We start from the raw sequence: 10,365 nt of genomic DNA, 5'->3' as shown, positions 1-10,365 counted from the left end.
TCTTCCACTTGTAAGCTTCCTTGGGAAAAAATATAATAGGAAAGAAATGAAGAAAAAGGTAAAAAACCTAGTAAAGGGAAAGGAAAATCACCCGAGTCCACTCATTATGTTGTGGCACATTGCAACATTGGAGTAATTGAATAATTATTCAATGCTTCACTTGCTTCATCGAATGATGCTTGGTTACTTGATTCAAGAGCGACTTGACACATGACTTTAAGAAGATATTTCTTTGAAGAATTCACTGACAATGTTGATGGAGCAGTTTACTTTGCAGATAAGTAAAAACCCCAGCCATCAGGGCTTGACACCATCAAGTTCAAACTTCCTGGTCTTCCAAAATTTCCACTACATGATGTTCTATACCTCTCAGAGATGAGGAGGAACTTGATGTAGTTGGTCCACATCTTCCAGCAAGGACACTCCATTCACATATTTGATGGCAAGGTTGAGGTCAGAAAAGCATCATATCACTCACTTGTCATGACTTGGATATAAGAAGAAATAATTTTGAAGCTGCAAATAACCTCTGCTCATGAACAAAACTTTTCATATAGTTTTCATTATGGTGAAGGTACAATTCCATCAATTCTTTTATGGAATACTATATTTGGGCATTTGAACTATGATAGCCTTCGTTTGTTGAAGAAAAATGGTGTTACTAGTTTTCCAATTATTCCTAGGAAACTTAAGCACATTGGTGTTTGTATCTTAGGAAAGCACAACAAACAACATTTTCATGATTCTCATTCTAGAGCACATAGAAAGCTTGAACTCATTCATTCTGAATTATATGGCCCAATGCATGCTCCTTCTAAAAATGGTAATAAATATATGATAACATTTATTGATGACTATACTAGAATGTGCTTGGTATATTTATTGAAGAACAAATATGAATCTTTTGAAACATTCAAGAACTTTCATGCATGGATTGAAAATGATGCACAATCTCGTATTGGCTTTATTCGTACTGATAATGGAAAATAATATAATTCAAATGAATTTGAAAACTATCTTCGCCAAAATCAAACATCAAACAATTGTAAAAAAAAAATTCTTTATAATCTGCAATAGAGCAAGTTTCTGAAAGAATGAACCTGGCAATCTTAAATATGGTATGTTTGATGATGTTTTTCAAGAATGTTAAGTTGATGTTTTGGGATGATGTAGTCTATGTTCTGTCTATATAAAGAATAGGTGTCCATCTCATGCTATAAAAAACAAGACTCCCTATGAAATGTGGTACGACCACATTCCTTTAGTGAGGCGTCTCAGGGTTTTTGGTTCCACCTATTGTGCCTTAATACCTAAGGAGCAAAGAAACAAACTCGGTTCAAGGAGTCACAAATGTATTTTCTTGGGGTACTCAGATATCTCCAAAGCATACCATCTCTATGATGAAGTAAATAAGAATTTTATAATATTTATAGGTGTTATATATCTTAAATATTCCAAGACTGATAATGTCGATGAGTAACAACTTAATCGCTTAGATAGATTTGGACTTGAAAATTCTTCTTAAGAGTTTGAAAATGAGATTCAATATCTTGAAGGGGGGGATCCCTATACTAGATCAATCTCTTGAATCTCCTTTTGAGGCACACTCTCCCCCACATGAATCTACAACCACTAATCAATATGAAACTTTGAGTGATGTGATTGAGAGAATTGGGAGGCTAAATCTTGATTCAGTCCCATCCCAGTCAACTGAGTAGCCTGGGCCATCTCAGAATGGTCCTCCAAAATTTTTGACTAAGGCACTTGAAAGTGTTCATCCTAATGAGGTTGGAAAGACAGGAATAAGAAGCTCCGTTAGAAAGAATGGATGTGATGTAGATGATCCTTATTCACCTATTGATATGGATGTTTCTTATTATTGTGAATTAAATTTTTCTATAGATTTTGAACCAGATTTCTTCAAACAAGCCGCTTCTCATGATGAATGGAAAGAAGTGATGTAGAAAGAGTATGATTCTTTGATAAATAATGGCACTTGTAAGTTGGTTGATCCTCCATTGGGAACCAGACCAATTGGATGCAAGCAGGTATTCAATAAAAAGTAAAAATAAAATGTCTCACTTGAAAAGCATAAAGCGAAGCTTGTGGAAAAATGTTTTGCACAGAAGGAAGGGGTTGATTATGAGGAGACTTTTTTCCTTGTAGTAAAATTGGCTACCATCTCGGAACTCTTTGACTTAGCAGCTCAGAAATATGGTTATGAAACTTTGCTTGTCAAGCAATTTGGAAAAGAAATTTCATATCTTACGGCTTATGTAGATGATCTTCTGATGACAGGGAACAATGAGAATTATATTACATCCATAAAGAAAGAACTAATGAAAGGCTTTGAAATGACAAATTTGGGATATGTTCACTACTATCTTAATATTGAAGTAACCCAACATTTGAAGTTTATATTCCTCTCTAAAAAAGGTTACATTGGAGATATGTTGAACATTTTTGGCATGGCTTTGTGCAATCCTTTGACTACTCCAGTGGAACAAAATTTAAACGTCACATCCACTGAAGGAAAAGAATTTGAGGATGCAACAAAGTATATACAACTCGTAGGAAGTCTCAACTACCTGACTACTACTAGACCAAGCATTTCATTTTTTGTTGGAATCCTCTCAAGGTTTACGCAAAAGCCTTGTGAGGGTCATTGGTCTGCTGCAAAAATAATTTGGACTCAAGTATACACAGGTGGATGACTTCAGCTTGATTGGATACTCTGATTCAGATTTTTATGGAGATAAAGAAATTGGAGTATCTACTTTAGGTTATGTAATGTGTATTATATCGTGAACTGTCTCCTGGAGGTCATGCAAACAATCAATTCCAACAGATTCCACATATGAGGTAGAATATGTGGCAACAACTAAAGCAATGAAGTAAATTGTGTGGCTCAGGAAAATTTTGGAGGATTTGCAAGAGAAACAAGTGCATTCAACTCCTCTTTTGATTGACAACACTTATGCAATAAAGTTTTCCAATAAACCAAATTTCCATGTTCGAACCAAGCACATTAATACAATATATGATTTGATTCGACAGGATGTTGAGGCCAAGGGAATCCACCTACAACATTGTTCCATAAATGAGTACATTGCAAACATCTTCACCAAAGCATTTGGAAGAGAAAAGTTTGAAATATTTAGAATGATGCTTGGAATCACCAACATCCCTTCACATTAAGGGGGGGCAGGGAATGTTGACACTTAATATTTTATATTAGGAAAATCCATGTAAATATTGTAAATATAAAAATAAAGGAAATTATAAGTTAAAGAGACATTGGGAGATGAATCCCAGTAGTCTCCCTCTCCTTGTATATATCCATGTTTTCTCTTAATGCAAAAACAAAAGTAGATCATGGATTTACTCTCCTAGCCTGACACTTTCAAACCCCAGTCAAGTTAGAAGGGTTAAGAGGGTTCGACACTATAACTGTCCTTGATCTCAGTCACTATATATCAAGGCCATGAAACAAGGCTACCTGTTGCACACCTGGTCATTGATACATCTATGGGCCTAAAGTGGAAGTTATTATATGGGTTAAGAGGGGTCAACACTATATTTGCAGTAAGCACTATCTCTTTCTTTGATAGCTTTTATGAAGGAAAAAGTGCTAAAAACGAAATATGGTTATGCAAAGACCATTCCACCTATTTTGTGTTATATGAAAAACTTGAAATTACAGGGAATGAAATAGAAAAAGAAAACCTATCCTAATTGCAATAAAGGAAGGAAAATCATATTAATTGTAATGAAATGAAAGCATATCTATTCTATTGTGAAAATAAAGCAAACATGCAACTGAAGTAAAATCTTTCAAATAGTAAACCCTAATTCAATAGGAAAGGAGCAATTTCTATAGTGATCTAGGTCAAGCTATCTACTTGGTATCTATGCTTATAAATTTCCTCCTCAGCGTTCTATGGACATTGTAACATATCAAATAAGGGGATTCATTAGTTGGATGAAAATATGGACAAGTTTTGGAAGTAAAGTGCAAACTGCTACAAGAGTTTATGTTTTGCTATAGGAGATAGTCTAGTGAGAATAAAAAAGTGCTAAAGGTAAGGTTAGAAAGTGAAAGAATCTAAGGAAGGGCCAAGAAATGATAAGGCACACATGTTCAAGTCATCACATTAGTGGTGGTAGGATTTATTCATCAAGACGCATGGTTGTAGTGTTTCCTGTAGCTGCAAAACAGGAGACTATGCAGAAACAATGAAACATTGATGATGGATAGAAAATAAAAAGAAGCAATCAAAATAAATTCAAGTAAAAAAAAATGTGACTTGAACAATATGACCACTATAGAATTCTGAATTTTTTTATAAATAAATATTATTCATAAATAATATAATTACCCATGAATAAAAGCAATATTAAAAGACAAACTACAAAAATGAACAAATGCATAAAGAAAAATGGTACGTAATGGGTATGGATCTCTTGGGGTAGGCCCTAACCCAAGGAAGCTCATAACCCTGAAGGAGAAGAAGACTAAGAACTAAAACCAAATATTACTTTCATTAATTGAAGAATTTCTTATACATGGAAAAAAATTGTAGAACTTGAAAACTAGACTCTACACTATTATTCTCTTGGTTCTACTCACTTCCTAATGAGATAATCGAGTGATATATTTATACAAAATGAATGAGGAGAATCCTCCTTGAAAGGAGCATTTTTGTCCCTCCAAAATTCCTAGAAAACTAGATCATGCTCCCTGGTTGGCATTGCAACGATAGGAAGGAGAATATATTGTATTAAGTCAACTAAGTTTGAACCTTTTGTCACAGGAGGCAAGCCCCATGAATCTCTCTGGTTGGATATCCTCGTAGTCTATGAAAAATACTCTTAATGTCCCGAGCAATAATCATTTTAGGCACATAAAGAATGAAAAAATGTCTTTAACCTTCAAAAGAACTCATTTAAGCTAAGAAAGTATTATGAAGTGTAAAAAGAAAGGTCTAATACAGCCTTATGTGCTTAAGAGAGTATAGATGGGCCTTATATTTTACCTAATTGGGAGGCTCGACATACCTCCTTACTGAAACAAATACTCACCCTTTAAGCAACCTACTACTCCTCTTTCCTCTATTTTTCCTCATTCATATCTTTGATTACTTGTGTGACATTCCATGTTGAGATGGATGTGGTTGTGTCTGTCGAATAAAAACTTGAATTTTCTTCAATGTGCCGCCACCCCTTTGATTCGTCCTGAATCTAATTCTCCTGAAGTCCTAACAATAGGGGTGAATTTAATTTAATTACAATGCATTGTACCCCAAGTATCTAAATGATCCTCTTGTACAAAGGACTCTTGGCAAGTGCAACTTGTAATCTGTCAGGGGAATGATATTCTCTAATTCTCATGCTATGAGGTAGTGCTTTCCATATCCTTTGTCAATCTTATGATATTTCTTCCCCTAACAACCTAAAATTATCTTCAAAGTGGAGGATGGCCTCCACTTGCCTCTATTTGTAAATTTCCACTACTTTAGGATCCTTTTCTAGAAGTGCATTAGTGGATGTAAGGATAGATGGATTTCAGTGTTCAAGTCTAATCCAAAGTGGTTCCTTCAACTCCCTATCCATGGTCCTCTTTACTTCCTCAACTTTGACCTCCTCATGCTTTAGCCAAGATGTTAGGGCCAATAACTGTGCATCTCCCAAATATGGATTTGGGTCCCATATGGTTAGATATCAAAGAACAAGGTCGTGAAGGTAAAATTAAACAACCTTGGACTTGTCTTCTATGATGAATTATAGGAAGAATTCAATGAAGTCACTGACTTCTTCCAGTAGGAGAGCCCCTTTGTGTGTAAGCATGTTTATCTAAAACCTGCACCATTTCTCTTTCAGGAATAAGAAGTAGGTCTTTTAGGTTTGCCTACAATTGACTACCTCTAAAGAGAGGTGTTCCATGGAGCCCAAACATGTTTCCAAGGTTGCTACTTAAGTGTCCCTCTCCTATAGCAATTTTTGTGTTTGCTGCAATTAGTTTTTAAACTTCTTAGTTTATTTCTCTAGGAGGTCCTTCTATTTGCTTCATTAAATTTTAAGAGTGTCATTTCTTCTCCCATTCTTTTCATCTCATCTTCCATATTGATTATATCAGTGACGCCTTTAGATTGGGTGATCCCCTTCCATCGGTGAATTTCAACTTTCTCTTACTCTACTACGAGGAAAAGCTACGGTGATAAGTGTATAGGAAGTGTTTTTACTACCTCAATCCAAGAATAAAAGGAGGTGATTCTCCTTTGAGCTGGTTTCTTTTTTTCCCTTTCAATCTCTTGTAATTTTGTAGGTTGCCATTGTAGCAAGGAAACATGTTCCTGTAGCTGAGCATCTTTCTCCTCTAACTATATTTGTTTCCTCATTTCCTCAAGAGGTGTTTGTATCTCTATTGTTTGTACATCTAGTGCCTTTAATTTATGCTCCTTTTCATCATGAAGCTCCAATTTTTCTAGGCTAAGGGTCTCTTCAATATTGATAAGATAGGGATAATCTTTATGCCTTGGTTTTCCACTATATCGTACACTGGTGTGTTTTCTCCTCCTAAATTAAACAGGTGATTGAGTAGGTCTTTTTGTCTTTGGCTTTTTGGTAGTACCGAGTGTTTCTAATGTAGTCACAATTTCCTTTTCTCCCTCTTCTAATAGTTCTTATCCTTCCTTTTGTGCTATAGGGATTTCCACTACCTTCTCTTTCCTATTTTTAGTTGGTCTCTTTTGAGGTTTCTCAACCTTTTCCTGAGGTTTTGCTAAAGTTTCCTAGGCCTCTAAGAAGGCTTGTCTGTCCATGTCAACAAAACATACATATGGAATTAAGCATTGAATATGTTCTAATGCATGCATAACTATTAATATGATAAGTCCACAACGTGCCAAGAATTTTCCTTACCCCCCATCTTGGTGCACATATCTTTCAAGGATTGGATGAAGAAGTGTAGGATACTTGGCCTCTCATGAATAGGTAGACCAGCTTGGAATATTAATTGATAAACGACACTAAATTGGTAAGCATATACTATGCTTAGCCTTCCTTTACAAGAAATATACTTGATGATATGATATGTTATTTCATCCTTGGGGTATGGTAGGATTTCCCTTCTAATCCCATTTTCTTCTTCATCTGGTTTCTCATTAGGGAGGTGTTGATGGTCATAATCGACATCATCAACATTGGGGGAAAGCCACCTAGTGAGGGCCCCAATTATACCCTTTTTGGTTTAGGATAGTGGCTTCTATTGGAATTATGGGACCAATTTCCCATTCACAAAAAACTGTATATAACGAGATGAATACTGGTGATAATAGGATCTAAAGACTATTAGACTATTAATATATTTTAACTATCTAGATTTAAATTACTATAACCTATTATGTTACCCGAGCAAGCTGAAATAATATGTGCTATAATATCTCTCAATAAACACAATAATGTATATTATTATGTGATTAGGATGTTAAATTCGATTAAAGAAAATTAATTTTATTAAATAGTTAATTAATTTAATTTAGATGAAACATTTAATTAAACTAATTTTAATGAAACATTAAATATGATATATATATTTTGTTGCTCACTGTATGGATTGAGTTTCATCCAAACATGTCAAAAGTGATCATGAAAGATTGATTAAAGCATACATACATGAACAATAAAAAACAATAAAAAAATTCCTTTTAAAGAAAAGAAACAGAGGCAAAGGACAATAGTACCCGAGAGACTGAGAATTTTCTCATTCTAGAACTATTGGTGGTTCAGCTTTATTATAAAGAAAAACTTAAATACAAAAGTGCAATTCAAGTCTGTTCTTCTCAAAATTCAGAACCCCTTCTCTAGTCTCCGAGAGGGAAATTTATAACCAAAACAAAAAAAGAGCACAACAAACTCTTCAGAAATGTCTCACCAAAATTATAACCATAAAAGACCAAAAAGGAAATTTTTACAATAGTTTTGAACATCAAGATGAAGATTGCACAATAGTAAGTTTTTGTAGCTTCTAAATGTTGATAAGACTAGTGAGCTCGGGAGGAAACTTTGGCTTAATCAACATCTAGTTGGTAAATATGGCAGCCTTCAAAGGTGAAAACATCTGCATGGTGACATTTGATAGGCTCATGAGAACCAACCATTGACTATGGGGCTTTACGAGAAACTGCTAGTGATGCTCGAGATCAACCTTGGATAACTACTCGATCCTTTCAACCATTTTTGTACCATGCTCTAACCAATTTCTTAACAATATTTTGGCATCTGAAAGGGAATATTCAGAATGGGTGGAGATGAGATTTTCTCACATCAAAGAATCATTTACATATTCAATAATAGAATTTGATAAATCTCAAACTTCATTAACTGCAGCCTCATCTTGCTTCATCCTTATTTCCCATCCTAGGAAAATGATTGACTTATAATTTTCATTAATTTTAGGAAAATTTGCCTTTTCTCTGTCTGTGCTTTCTTGACATGTCAAGAAATCACTTATGTACTCATTAATTTTTGAAAATGCAACAAGAAATTCCTAAATTAATTTTTTTCCTTAATTAAATTACGAGAAAAATTGTAATTCCACATCACAAGAAAACTTGTACAAGCTAACTAAGTTAATTTGACTTTGTTGGTTCAGTTAATTCGAGTTGAGGGTCTAACTTAAGTCATGTAGAATGGATCCTACTTTATAGGAGCCCTAATTGAGTTTATTTTGAGTTGTAATTAATTAATTATGTTTAACTAAGTTAAAGCTATTTAAACTAGTTCCAATTGTTGGATGAAGTAGTAGGGTGTTGCTTCATGTGTTCAACCAGTTAATTGATAATTCAACCATAATTAACTTATGCATGCATGGAATTTGAGTTACCTAGTTGAGATGGAGTTCAAGGGTGGTGTACTATTAGTTGTATAATTTTTCAAGTTGTGCAGGTGGTGCATGCAATTAGAGAAGGGCCTATAGGGATTGCACAATTCGAATTGGGAATTGCCCTAATTAATAGGGGGCTACATCCCAAGGAAACAACACAAGAAAATAATGACTTGGGAGAGCATAAAATTGGGTAAGTATCAGCCAAGGCTTGTCTAGGAAGTAGTGAGACAGATATAGATAATGTAGAGGTTGCCCAGGCTTGAGCAAAGCATTGTAACTATCTCATATTTTATGAATAATGAAATATACAGATAGCAGGGGTTTTTAGTTGTGCCTTTCCCCAGGAAATCATTGTGTAATGTTTTGATTTAATTATTTCTCTTGTATGCTTCATGATTTCTCGATCAATTAATTGTTTCCTCTAATGAGTAGAGTAGATTCAAGTCTTTTGTTTTAGCATATTACATAAGAAGTTTGAATCTACAAGGAAATTTTACATGGTATCAAAGCTCAAATCACAATAGAAGAGAAGAATTTTAAGTTTGTGTAGAGGTTCAAATTTCAATATTAGTGTTACAGGATTTCTCCAGGACTAAAGAGATGACTTCCACTGAACTGAGGCTTGAGTATTCTTTGGAAGGCACCAAAAATTTTGTGGCATGGAAGATCTACATGGAGGTAGTATTAGATGACCATGGGCAACTAGATTACATCAAGAAAGATGTAGTAAAACCCCCAACATCTAATGCTCAAGATCTCGCTTAGTGGAAGATGGATGTAGCTAAAGTGAGGAGGATCATATTGGAGGGAGTTTGAGATCATATTTTCTCAAATATCCATGGGAAGGAAACTCAATTTGCGATGTGTAAAACATTAAAGACTTGTTTGGGAACCATAGTGACCACAGGAAGCTGATGCTGAAGGAAAAGCTTCGGAAAATCAAGATGGATAAGGGCAACACAATACCATAGTACCTAAGCAGGTTCACCCAATGTCGAGATCAACTTGGGATTGTTTGTATTATAGTTATCGAAAATGATATGGTAAGCCTAACACTTTTGGGCCTCCCCAAGAGTTAGAAGAACTACTAGGATTCGGTAAATGCGAGGGAGAAGCTACCAAATTGGGAGTGAATATGGTCCAACTTGGTGCAAGAAGAGATAAGGTGGAACATTAGAGATGGAACCTCATCCAAGCATGATGACGAGGAGAACCGTGCCTTGGACAAAAAGGCAAAGAAAGGGAATAAATCCCAATCCAAAGGAGATTCTAGTTAGGTAGGAAAGAACAAGGACTTGTCGAAGATTAAATGTTTTCGTTATAATGAGTTGGGACATTATGCCACTAAATGTACACATAAGAAGGTTGGAAATAAGCCCTCAGGATGACTGGTAGGTGAAGCTATAGCTTCACAATTCGAGTTTGATTTCACACTCATTCCATGTAGGGTGACATCAGTGATGAGTAGTGTGTGGTAT

This window comes from Pinus tabuliformis, chromosome Q (genome assembly GCF_031772625.1).
Source record: "Pinus tabuliformis cultivar Carrire ecotype Pingquan chromosome Q, CPIR1, whole genome shotgun sequence".
NCBI classification, from domain to species: Eukaryota; Viridiplantae; Streptophyta; class Pinopsida; order Pinales; family Pinaceae; genus Pinus; species Pinus tabuliformis.
Note: the sequence above shows the minus strand (reverse complement) of the source record.